This window comes from Talpa occidentalis, unplaced genomic scaffold (assembly GCF_014898055.3).
Source record: "Talpa occidentalis isolate TD23 unplaced genomic scaffold, MPIMG_talOcc4v2.1 talOcc4.6, whole genome shotgun sequence".
Taxonomy (NCBI): domain Eukaryota; kingdom Metazoa; phylum Chordata; class Mammalia; order Eulipotyphla; family Talpidae; genus Talpa; species Talpa occidentalis.
Genome location: NW_023604972.1, coordinates 34,400,164 through 34,414,042, shown reverse-complemented (window position 1 = coordinate 34,414,042; position 13,879 = coordinate 34,400,164). Strand labels below are relative to the sequence as shown.

Genomic DNA, 13,879 nt, shown 5'->3' with positions numbered 1-13,879 from the left:
ACTCTTACACAACCATGGTATTTAAGTGAAGCTCTGAAGGGCCAGAAGTAACAAAAATAAAATGCTACACAACATGATGAAATCTTTGTATTTTAAGGACTGACAATTCTATAAGCACATAGACTGAGATGTCTCTGAAATTAGCATGTCAATTCAATTATAAGGATATGGTCAAACCAATTTAAGTCAAATGTCAAGAGATTTAGTTGTTTCCTAATGATTCATGCATGAATGTTTTACTAACACCAGGAACAATGGGTTTCATATCCTGTATATTTTATGGTCTCTCTATATATCAGTAAACTAATATTAATTTTTTTTAGACAACTGAATTATAATTTTACCAACATCACCTTGTCAATTAAAAAAGCTAACTAAAAGTGTTTTTAAAAGAAACAGTCTAAACTGAAATGTTTAGTTAAGGTTCTAGGAACTGACAGAAGTGATAAGTTAGTTGCATTGGTCAGGTTTTTTTACAAGTCTGCTTAACAATTCTCTTAAACATTAGTTACCATACCTTGAGTCATATTTTAAGTTACATCAATGTTTACAAATTATATCTGCTTTGATTTAATATGATTATACAAGGGGTCTTTTGGTGTCTCACTTTGCTGAGAGTACATCAGCTTCAGTCTCACCACTATTTAAAGCATCAATCCAAAGAACATTATGCTTTTTAAAAATGGCCTGTGGCATCCCAAACTCATTTATATTGAACTAGCTACTAATTCATTAGTGTGCTTTTTTATGTTGATCTAATAACATGAAAAATGTGTTTGGGATAACCTTATGTTGGCTTATTTAAGGATAAGAATTTAGGTAGCATTTATAAAAGTTCTACTTTCCAATAAATCCAAACCACACATCATTTTTTTTAAATTATAGATTGATTTTTATTTATGCATACAAGAACTGGGGTGTAGGCCAGAGATGAGGAGAGTGGGGTGTGAGAGGATTCAACAGAGACAGGGGAGCAGACAAGGCAGATCTATGGAAATATATTGCTGAGAGGAGCAGCGGGTGAGACAGGAGAGGTCTGCTGTGCCATGTGGGTAGCTCCCTGGCCAGGGATCAAACCCATGCCACATTGACTGTCTTTAGCTTGATAGTGCTTATATTTTAACACTTGTGTCACCAGCGAGGCCCCACACATCAGTTGAGTTTGATAAATATTATGGATTATGCTAAATATATATAACACATACATAAGACATATACCTTCACAGATCATTACTTTTTTATACTTGATTCTGGGTTTATTGTGTTATAATAAGGATAGCGAATGTGAGACAATCTACAGCAGAATTACAGTCATTAAACTCATATTCACAATGTAGTCTCTGAATAATGAAAAATTTAACCTGGAGAATGGTGAGTTTTGTTGACAAAGGTAACACTTAAACTAGGTGGTATTGCAATTAAGGGAGCAGTATCACAATGGTATAAAATATGAAATACCAAAGTTGGGAATATTCAAGTAGTGTGATATAGTTGGATTATGGAATATAAAAAGCAGAAAATGCAGAGTTACATTATAAAGAGGTATACAATTTATAAGCATACCTGTAAGCACTTTCTTCTCTCATACGTTCAAGTGTTCTCAATCCCATAACAAATCAATTCTGAGTATTTATACATGGACATGAAGATTTTTAAATAATCTGATACAAGTCACTTTCCCATTTTTGGTAATTCATTCTTTCACTCCAGGAAAACTTAGTATTTGCTGTTCTCTAAAAATGTGGCATTTTCTCACTATACCTCTTTGTTCCTTGTGCCTGAGACACTAGATATATTTTTCACCCTTCCTTGAAGGGTGATATGATTCCACCCTTCCTTGAAGTCACAGTTCAAAAGGCACAATTGCTAGAACATTCAAAGATTTCCCAACCAAGCATTATCTCTTGTCTTCCTGGAAATGTCTAAGTTCCTATAATTCATGATTTTTTTTCTTTTAAAAACTTTTCACATTGAGCTTTTAATTGGTGCATTTCTGCTTCTCCATAAATTGGTAAGTTCCTTTAACTAAAGAATGTGTCTTATTGATCTTTTTTATTCTTGCTACCTATATTAATTAGAAGAGCACAGACCATAGTCAAAAATAAAAACAAACCCTCAAAGCAATGGCTCTACTCAAAAGATTATTTCATGTTTATGGAAAATCCTGGGCAAGTAGCTGTGAAACTCATCAAAATCCAGAAACTCAGACTATCAGAAACTGTCATTTTTGCCAAGTTGTTTTTGAACCAATCACAAGGGAGTATGACCATTGAATATAAGGAAGTTTTTATAGCATTGGCGCATCTCATATTTCCTTAGCAATTGCTTAGTCACATAGCTATATTTAACAGGACAAGAAAGGACCATGCATTCACAGTCCATATAATTTGTATGTTTAGCTATCAAACTCTTGACCGTGTTGTTATAACACCTTACTTATAACACTAGTAACCAACATTATAGAGCATTTATTATGTCAGAAGTTTTTCCTAAGTGGTTTACATGTATCAATGCATTAAAAAAAAGCCTTATAGATGCCGATACTCTCATAATCTCTTTTCATTGAAGAAATTGAAACAGAAAATTTAAATAACTTTAAGTAACGTAGCTGGCATGTGGTAAAAATGGGGTTTGATTCCAGAGTTCATGCTCTAAAACATGTCATATTTAATGGGTGTTCACTAAATTATTACAACATGAATTTTTGAAATAGTGGTTTGATTCCAGAGTTCATGCTCTAAAACATGTCATATTTAATGGGTGTTCACTAAATTATTACAACATGAATTTTTGAAATAGTCAATTCTAGGGCTCAATATTTAAACACTAACATTCACATTTCAATTTCTGCATATGCTGAATTAAAAAATGATTAAATTGAACTATCCTCAAGAAATACTTAAAGGGTATACCTACAAAATGTTTATAAAGCACCATCAAACAGATTATGGAGTGGTTTATAGTGTCATGTTGAGTCTCATCAACTTAGAAAAATACTAGGCAACAGGCAATTTTTTACATTTCATTATTTAGCATATTATTAATCAATAGATTAAAGTCTACAATAATATAAAGTCATTTTACCTACCCTTCATTTAAAACATTGCCTGGAGGTTACTGGTGTGCCAGACATCCTGGAGACGCTGTATTGACAGCTGAACTTCTGAGTAAATCAATGGATTTATCTTGAAACAAGTTCAAAATGCATTTTGCACCAATCCATTGAAGAATACTGAAGATAAAATTATAATGGGAAGGCCTTCAGTGAGTGGGGTCATCCATTTTTGTAGTTTGCTTTTACTTTTTAATACAAAGGCAACCGATATATCATAATAGGTCATCATTTTTTTTTTTTAGTCTTAAATTTATACTCTATGTGATCCCCTTTACCAAGAAAAGCATATATCAATTTCATTTTGAGTGACCAGTGCAAACTTAGTTTCTTGGCTCAGTCAGACAAATTGAAGACATTTTGCAAAACATAAACCCTGAATTATTTTATGGGCTGTTTTTCAAGCCTTCCCTTCATGAATTGAAGTATATTTATTGCTTCATAGGCATAACTTAAATATTAGGATTGGGTTTATGTATAGGTATTTTTACTAACAAAGATATACTGTAGTAACTATTTGCCATATTTTTGAGTTCCTGACAGCTATACCACATTTCTGGGTTACCACCCATTCTTCTGTCTTTGATTGAGCTAGGTTAGTTACCTTTTGGGATTAGTCACTGCTCATGCCTGAACAGAGTATTTGGTTTGCAAATGGGCTAAGGAGACTCATGAGATTTGGACTGGTGCTACTGATACAGGTGAACAGACTCCTTTCTGCTGTATTTAAGTTGCTTAGATTGATCGATTTATTCATCTAACAAAATATTTACATAACAACTATTAGGCATAGGCACTTGGATATAAAAAATAACAAAATAGTCAAATTCTGAATTTGTTACTAGATATAAGATCCACATAGAGAATGAAATTAACAGAGGTGAAGTAGAGCTAATAAATTAGAGGTTTGGATTTTGTTGACACTGTCTCAGGATGAAACCTACTTGAATTTAACATGAAAATTCTTTTTTCACAAGCCAAAATATTTCCTTCTGAGTGTTGATTAAATCTGTTACTTGCATTCAAAGACATCCCAATAAATACTCAGATTTATGCTCATTTACACAATAAAAATTAGTTGAGTATTTAATATAACTTGGATAATCTGTTTATTGTTGTGAATTTTTACGTCGTCTTGTCCCACTGCTTTGAATTTTAGTTTGTTTTGAATCTTGTGAAAAAATATAGGACTATCATCATAATTTCCATTTTATGGCTTGGAAAATTTACCAGAAAATATAAATGTCATTTTATTTTCCTAGTGCTGAAGATTGGGATATAAATCAAGGAAGAAAGAACTGTCAAGGGTTGACATAGTCATTTTGATAAGCAATAAATCTACACTGATCAGTGGTATAATTTACCATCAATATGTTTTTGTCTTAATTATTACTTCCAGTGTGCACTCTTTATGTAAAAATGTTTTAATGTGTTTTTTTTTTGCACATTAAATATTTTAAGCAAAATGTATGACTGGTAAAGTATTTTTAAGCTCAAAATTAAATTGTGTAATGATGGTTTACTAATTCTGCTTATATACCCCCTCACTCTGCAGTAAAGCTGTTTCCTTTTAGGTATGACATTTTCTTCTAACCAGGATATCTATATAAGATTAAAATATAATATTTCATTTTATAATGTGACTAATATATGCTATGGCAGAAAACAGAAAAGCACAGTTTAAATAAAAGAACATGGCTTTTACTGCAAGCCATCAATTGATATTTTTGTCTGTTTCCTTTCAGGAAGTATTTAAATAGGTAGGTGAGTAGATATATAATTAAATACATTTCAGTGACTAATTCCTTATTCAAAGAATTAGATGCTTATTTTCATCACCTACTTCTATATTTTGAAGTTTTGGGTCTTTATTATAGATGAGAAAGCAATAGATCCCCAATAGAGCCCCAATAATAGATCCCCAATAGATCCCCCAATAATAGATCCCCAATCATTCTATCCCGTAGCCATAGTGTAATTTAATCAAATATCCCTAAATTCATGTTTCTAATTTTCATCATTTGTTATGCTATCGTGTGGTTTCTTACACCATACTATTTCTCAGTATCTCTAAATGTTTAATAAAGATGACTCCTACAAGCTTATTTTTAAAATGTGAGAAAGTATTTTATCCTAAATTTATCTTTTAATTTATTACCAAGAGAAGCAAACTATCTTTTCAAGGTTGTTTCCTCATTTTTCCAATGACATACTTTATTACTTTGTATACGCTGTATAATTCAGTTAACCCTTTGTCTCATATATTCACTGCCAAATGTCAATATTTAGTTTGCAATTTAGTAAGAGATTGTCGACAGAAAAGGTCCATGTCTGCTTACTGACAAACTTCATTATTCTTAGTGATATGTTTGTGACTTTTTGTTAAAGTCTATGTCCATCATTAAATCATTTGTGTAATGCTTAAATAGAAATTCAATTAATTTTTAGTACATAGAATATTTATAATTGTAATGTGTTCATTAATCTGGAACTAACAATTTTGGTGTGAGGCAAAACTTGTTTTTTTCTTGTTTTTATTTAAATATTTACTATAAATCATCTGTTGTGTATGTTGTCCTCACTGGTTTTGATGATTTCTTCATTGTTTATTTAGATATAATAAAAAAACTCCGTCGTTGATTCTAGATCGCTTTGATCTATTTGCAGATCTTTCTTTAGTACTATACCTATGTTCATTTAATCAATATTATTTTTCCTTGTTTTTTTCTTTTCCTCTTGACCTATAAAGCAGTTATTCATATTCTTGAATATATAGTAGATAGTAGGGATTTTTTTGATATGGCTTTTTTTCATTTGCTGTGCTCTGTCTGGCTTATTTTACTGTGAATCTTGAAATGCACAATAGTGTGTTAGATACTGTGGTCCTTATCCATTGATTTACTATCCCAGAAACCAAATTATATTTTATTGTCAATAAATACTGTAAATGTGACCAGATTTCATAAACTGTTTCAGAAAGTGATGTGAATTAGCCTGTAGATGATTCACACGATAAGATATTAAAATTTCTTTTTAAATTTAAAAAGAAGATACAGTAGGATAGGGCGGGAGCTGATGGACTGTGTGGAGGATTATGGGTACCATTGTATCAGGCACTGTGTGGTAACATAAATCTGAAGAGGTAGGATCCTGTACTTGTGAATCATGTGCAGTGTTGTACACTAAAGTTACCTCAATTAAATAAAATAAGAAATACCTTGAATACAGTTTACTTTGAGAATGTTTTTTTTTTTTTTCATTTAAAAAATGAATGTCGCAAAAGAAGCATTCTATCCTGGTAATTTTATTGAACATTCTTTATAGGGATGGGAGAGAGAATGCAGAACCTGCTATTACCAGTAATTTCACTGGTTTTCTGTTTAACTCCCGCTTTCAGTTCACATTGTAGTTAACAGCAAAAAAGCAATGACAACACCAGCTATTAACTTAAAAGAAATTCATTTTATGAAAATGCCTGTCTCTGTTCTTAGCGTGTCAATTTTATTTTGTAATATCCATGTGAGTAATGCCCATAATATTTGGATAGTGTTCAGTGTTCTTTACAATTTCAATATAATTCAGTGCAACATCTTTATTTTACAGTAATATTTTATGAGGTTTGATTTAGTATTTCTAATTTACTATCAGATACATAAGTTTGCCAGTGAAAGGCTTAGTTTCTAACTTATTAATGAAGGGCTTCAAAAGGTATTGTCTTTATTATGTATGATCTGTATATTTTAATGTATAGTTGTGTGTGAATCCACAATTATAATCCTTTACCCCAGGCATTGTCTTTATTTATTAACATGCCTAGTGTCTTATTTCTAGCCAGCAGTCGTCTTTTCTGTTTATTTCACTCTTTTCTGAGTCAAAACCCTAATAATTTCAAGTGACAATGCCAAGATACCGGGTATGTAGAATTCAAGAGTAAACTAAACTGAATGTTTTAAAGTCAAATCCCACCCAATTACATTCCTCACAACTTTGTTTTTCCCTGTTCCTTTCTGTGTGTGCCTTCTGAATTTGAAGAACACTGTACCATGCTGATTTGTGACTACGAAAGTTAGAACTTTTTAAAGGTATAGTAGCAAAAGTTCACTAAGTAGTATTTTGTTTAAAACAGAACTGGGGATCGTGAAATTGGATTTCTAGCTTCCTCTGATGACTTGAATGGAAAGAAGCTGTGTTTGCTTTTCTACTTTTTGTACTGAAAAGGCAGTTAGAGCTGGAGGGAACATACTGTTCAGATTAATACTGTGAATGAATATGACAATTATATACAAGTTAAGGACAAAAGGGTTTTCTAAAGAGGATGAAAATTGTAGAGCCAGGCTTCATGATGGGAAATATAAATGGATCTGTAGAGGTTGTCTTGTGGATAGAAAACAAGTAGATAACATACCACAAACTGTTTGATCTCCTAGATAATGGGATAATTTTTAACAAAATCCAACTATTTAAAGGACTAAAGCTTTAAGATAGGTTCTTACACTTAAAGTCTAACTTGATATATGTTATCATATGTAAATTAATGATTAAGTTTTTTATATTAATATATTCAATATTTACTGAAAATACATTAACAGTACTGGCTCAGGAACTGGTGCTGTTAGGAAAAAAATAACAGAAAAGTAATATTTCTGGTTTTATAGAATTTATATATTAGTGAACCCCAAGACCTATATATTAAGCTTTCCAATATCAAAAATATTGAAGCTTTACATGTGAAAAATCACAGAGAAAAATGAGCAAAACCATGAATACTCTTCTCACAATAGATGTTATACAATGTTCAATGAAAACATGTTTATTTTCATTAGTCATTGTGGATAGACACATTAAGTATGATGGTTTTTCCACCCATCAGATGCCTAAAATGAAAACAAGATGGAAAAATGCCACCTATGTTCAGTGTATTAGTCTTCAAATTCTTGCATTGCTAGTGAAAGTAGAGCATACTGACAAATAGTTTCTAATATATATCAAAGATGAACATATATATATATATGGTGTATATATATATACAGGGTGTATATATATATATATATATATATATATATATATACACCCTGTTCCATCGTTAGGCATATTCACAATAAAATGCACCAATATTTTCAACAGAAAAGAAGTGACACTATTCATTTCAACACTAATTGTAATCAACACAGAGGAAATAAGCAAAATAGCCATAAACACTAGACTGCAAAAAAAAAAAAAATGTGGTATCACAATGGAATGACTCATATAAACACAAAGTTGAACAAAAAAAGCCAGATGGAAGAGTATACATAGAGTGGTTTCAGCTGTATAATAATCAAAAATAGATAAAGGAACTCTATATTATAACTCAAAATAGCAGTTACCCATAGGAGTAGGGGTATTGTGCCTAGAAAGGAATACGGCAGGCATTTCTTGGATATTATAGCTTTGTTATTTATGATATACAGACATTTTACAGATTATGAAAATTCATTGAACATTATTTATTCCATGTATATTGTACTTCAATAAAAATAAAGCTATTTCCTAACTATACCTTAATGAGTTCAGCCCATTCAATTAACTATGATCACTTTTTGCTCCATTAAAAATGGAGATAATCAAGGGTCAAAGTAAGCTTATAAATCTGTTGTAAGTCAATATTTTATGAAAATTGAGAATCACACTTCTATATGTAATGTCAGGACTATGCAGCTGTCAAAGAATATTTCCTGTCTAAATATGAACCATACAAAAAGACTAGTAGTAATAATGAAAAGTTGAAACTCCAGAAAGTAAAACTCACTAACTTGCTAACGGAGATACTGATAAAAATGTCTCATAAAATAAGGAAAATTTACATGAATGTTTGGATTTTTTTTGAAAGATCTTACCTAGAGGGGCACTGAAATTAAACAGTCTAGGTTCTAATATGACTGAGCCACTAGATAGTTGTATAATATTGGCAGGATATTACATGATATCTCAGCTTTCTTGATTTTTTTTCCCTCTCTGCTCTGCCCCATTACCTGAACTGTCATTCCCTGTAAACTGCATTAGTGACTAGATCATGAGGAATGCATAGTGAGCTATCTTAGCTCTATGAAGACAGAACAGCACTTGTTCACTTCTCTGCTTCTTGAGACTAGTTTAATGAATGGTAAACAGTAACCCTACTAAACTAGCTTTCGGTTAATACGTGAAAGTTGTATATAGGTGCTCATAAATGTATTATTATATTTGATATGTAATGTGTAGCATGTTTTAGAATTTATCTTATTAATCCACTTATCTGTCTTCAGTCTCTTAGGTTTCAATAGCTTGGCTATTATAAATTATGCTGCAATGAACATAGGAGAAACCTGTTCTTTTGATTTAGTGTTTTTGTTTTCTTCAGGTAGATATGGAGTGGAAATGCTGGATCATATACAGATTCATTATTTAATATTTTGATAAACTCCATACTATTTTCCAGAGAAGTTGGCCTTTTTTATATCTTTAGGGGGAAAACAAGTTCAGATAAAAGAAAATAATTTTCAAGTTGTCACTTTTTGTGATGGTCATAATAGTTGCATTTATCATTAAATAAGCATTTATTGACTGCTTATTATGTCAGTGCATGTCTAGTGCTGGGAATAGTGATTAAACAAAGATCCCTGTCACCCAAGAATGTATGCTTCAGTTCAGGAAGCAAGAGCTGAAACATAAAATGGTGAACTGTCTTCTACATTTTTTGGACATGTGCATTTTTTATGTAATTTGGTGCTCAAAGCTCTAATTATTGGTTATTAAAGTTAATAAAAGAATATTCTGATATTTAACTGAGGTTATTAAGAACCATGCCTTTGGAGAGAAGTGTCCAATGAGTTACTAGCTTTCCATTGTTCCCAGTCAAATAAACTTTTTATGTAATTTCATTATTCTTTGAGAAGAGATGTAATTAAAACTCTACTTTACAAACCTTCCAAATAATGTTGGTTCTGGAGTGGGTGGAAATGCTTCCTAATACCCATTCTCTAAAGTAAAGTGGAAAATTACTTCAATGATTTTATTGAATTAAGTCAAAACAGGAGGCAGATATTTAATGTTTTTTAATGAGAATAAGTGCTGTACCTCTAAACATCATTATTTGAATTTTCACCCAACAAAACTATTACATGTTCATTTAGAAAAAAAAAATACAATTCTGGTGATTAGTTAGGATGTGACTTTTTATAAATGAGAAATGTATAAGTCCATAATGACAGTAATGGTGAGGATATCATATCTCAAGATCATAATAATCCAAACTAAAACATAGGAAAAGGTTTACCCAAAGATACAGACATATAGGAATAGCCCCAATTTGAAGAAATAGTTAAAGCACACGTGGACTAGTAGCTTGATCCATGAGTTAATTACAAAGGTACTGAGATTAGCTTACTCTCTTACTAACTTCACTCTGTATTTCTAAAAATAGTAAATACCTCATTTGACTAGAAATGTATCAAATACTGCCCGCTAGCACACTGAAATGCTCAAAACACTGTGGGTGAGTTACAGTTCTAATCGCTGCCTAAGCACAATTTTTCCCTCTGAATAATAAGCTTATTCATCATTCAGAATTACTTCCCCCACAATAGACATGCATTCTATTTTTATTTTCATTGCACATCAAACAGCAAGTCCATTAATATCCTTGAGTATATTTACATTTAATGACAATTTTTTTTCAAATCCTCTAAATCTATTTTGGCATCTCTTTCAGAGCTCATTCTTAATGATTGTGTATTGGTCTACTTTGGCTGCCATAATAATATACCATAGACTGGGTAGCTTGTATATCAGAAATATAGTCTCATAGTGAGTTCTCTCTTCCTTACTTATAGATGACCACTTCCTTGCTGTGTCCTCATATTGTGTTTCCTCTGTGTATATCCTGAGAGAGAAAAAAATGTTCGGGTCTCTCTTCCCCTTCTTAATAGACATAGCCAAAAGGGTCCCACCCTTAATGTAATCAAGACATCCATAAAGACCTTATCTCTAAATTAAATCACACTAGAAGTTAGGAACTTCAACAGAGGAATTTTGTGGAGGAGGGATACAATTTGTCCATAATAGCAGGTTAAATATTTTTCTTTTTGAATAAAATTTTAATATTAAGAGTTTTAGGTTATAGAAACATTTTCAGAACAGTATAGAGCATTCTCATGTGCCCCTCATTCAGTGCCCCCCTGTTATTGGCATCTTTCATTAGTATCATCCATTTATTATAATAACTGAATTTATGTTCACGTATTATTAACTGAAGTTCAAATTTTACACTTGTTAATTTTTACCTTGCTTTCCCATCCCTGCCTCTATTATCTTCCCTCCTTTTTTGGCAATGGTGTCCCCTTTAGGATATCACATTACATTTAGTGGTTATTTCTCATGACACTCCTCTTGGCTAAGACCATTTATCACTCACTTTCATTTTGATGATTTTGGCAATTTTGAGGATTACTGATTAGGTATGTTACAAAATCAGTTGTATTTGGTCTCATGATTATGTCATGATTGAACTGGGGTTATGCCTCTTTTGGAGGACAATCAGACATAACGTGCTGTTTTCATCACATCAGTTCAAGGGTTATATTGTCAGTGTGACATACTGTTGATGTTAACACTGATTACTTTGCTGAGGTGTTGTCTATTAGTTTCTCCACTGTGAAGGTACTTTTGTCTCCTTTTCATACTATACTTTCTGGAGGTGAGTGCTATTGGCTTCTCACACTTAAGTTTAAGGCATCTGCTTGATGAAAGAGTGCTTATAAAAATTTAGAATTCTCCACTAGAATTTTGTTTATCATTTCTATCAGTATATACTCATGGGCAATTATTGTATATTTTGGGTTTTAATCTAATACTACTTTGTTGCACAAGTTATTTTTAAAGTTTGACTATTGGGATTCAGCTTTTATTTCTTTGATGCGCTGCCATTATTGCATTTTCTTTCAAAAAATTAAATATTTTGAACAATTTTATTTCCATGACATGACAATATGCTTCACTCTGTATGATAATATGATTTGAGTGTATATTTCCTGTCCTAGTTCTAGAATCAGTTGTTCCGAGGGACCCTGATTTTTTTTTTTAATTGGGGCATGGTATAGAAGACAAATTCTATGTAGCAGGTGTTCTCAGTGCTGCTGTGGTTGGCTTCTATACCCTCTGTTGACAGAGAGAGGAAATATATTTGTGCATGTAGTACACATAAACATGTGTATATTAATGAAAAGTAAACGATAGTTCATATTGCTATCTCCAACTTGAGTTACTACGTGAATTTTTCTAGGCCCTACTTGTTTACAACTCCACTCCAACAGTGAGAAATCTCAGTCCCACTATCTGCTATTCACTTACCAGTATACATGTATAGAGACATTGGGATTGTCAGCTCATAGTTCTGTGAAATGAATTTTGTTAACAACAGCACACAACTTATGTAAAATTTCTTTGGTCTTTGTTTTGCAAAGTCTACTGATTTTCAAAATTAGATTGGGAACTTTGTTCCCCAGCCCCCACTGTGAGTCATGCTTCATATATTTATAACAGTTAAATTATTTTGTCAGATTCTGCATTCTATACTGGGATCTTCTGAATTCCAAAATAGATTTTTAAAATTTATATACATTTCATTTACTCTTTGTGCTATATTTTACAGGCATTAAGAAGTTATCAATGATCCATAATTATGATATCATTCAGAATTGTTCTTTTTTCTCCTAAAAAAAAATGTGATTTTTACCTATTTAAACAATAACAACCACTGATCTATTTATTATCTCAGTTATCAGTTATCTTGCCTTATAAGGCAATATTTAATGTTTTCATACAAGGCTTCATATACTAAGCAATATATACTTAATTCATCTGTATATTTAGTGGCCTCATAGCCAGTTGATTTCCATTGCTGAATTATATAGTCTACCATATGGTTGCATGATGTTGTAAATTTGTGATCACTTTCTCCCTCCCTGCCTCTCCAGGCAAGAGGTCTATCAAGTAAACATTCTTTTCAAAGGCATTAGCTTTTACTTTTCTATTTTAAATTTTATTGATTTCTGCTTTTTCTTAAATTTTATATTGATGCCAAATTGCTTTTCATTCTATGGTTTTCTAAGAGGAAATCTCAGGTTATTTAGATTTTTTCTTATTTTCTAATTGAGGCTGTGTATCAAGTCACTGCATTCCATCCATTTGATTAGGTTGCATTTTCATTGTTGTTTAGTTCAAAATACTTTCTTAATTTCTCTGGATACCGCTTCTTTGGTCCATGCTTTATTCAGGAGTGTTTCCTTTGATCTCCAACTATTTGGTCATTTTCCAGACAAAATAGAAATCATTTTGTTGATTTCTAGTCCATAATGATATAAGCACATACCTTGTATCATTTCGTTCTTTTATATTTTATTATTTTTTTAATGGTCCAGAGTATAGTCTATCTTGGTGAATGTAATTTTTGTTTAAAGCCATATATGCTGTTTTAGGGAATTAGAGCTGTGATAAATAGACCAATCATGTGTGGTTTCATCTTACTTTGACCAGAAATTGTGGTGTATTTAATATTTACTGTATGTGTGCATGCCAGAGGCTTCATATTTCTTGCTTTGTCTCTACTGTGGAATCTGGGATTCCTTAAGTATTCTTTTATATTCCATTACAGCTCAGTTCCTTGCAACCCCACTTGAGTATTGGTATAATTTGGTGAGGGGAAGTGTTCTCTCATCAACTCAATGACTAAGAATTAATCAGAAGATATCA

At 31.7% G+C, this 13,879-nt stretch overlaps 1 long non-coding RNA gene across 2 annotated transcripts in view; it reads left to right on the top strand.

Moving 5' to 3' along the window:
* Positions 1-13,879, top strand: part of LOC129144764 (uncharacterized) — a 106,747-nt gene that overhangs the window by 24,253 nt on the left and 68,615 nt on the right. The window lies entirely within an intron of this gene.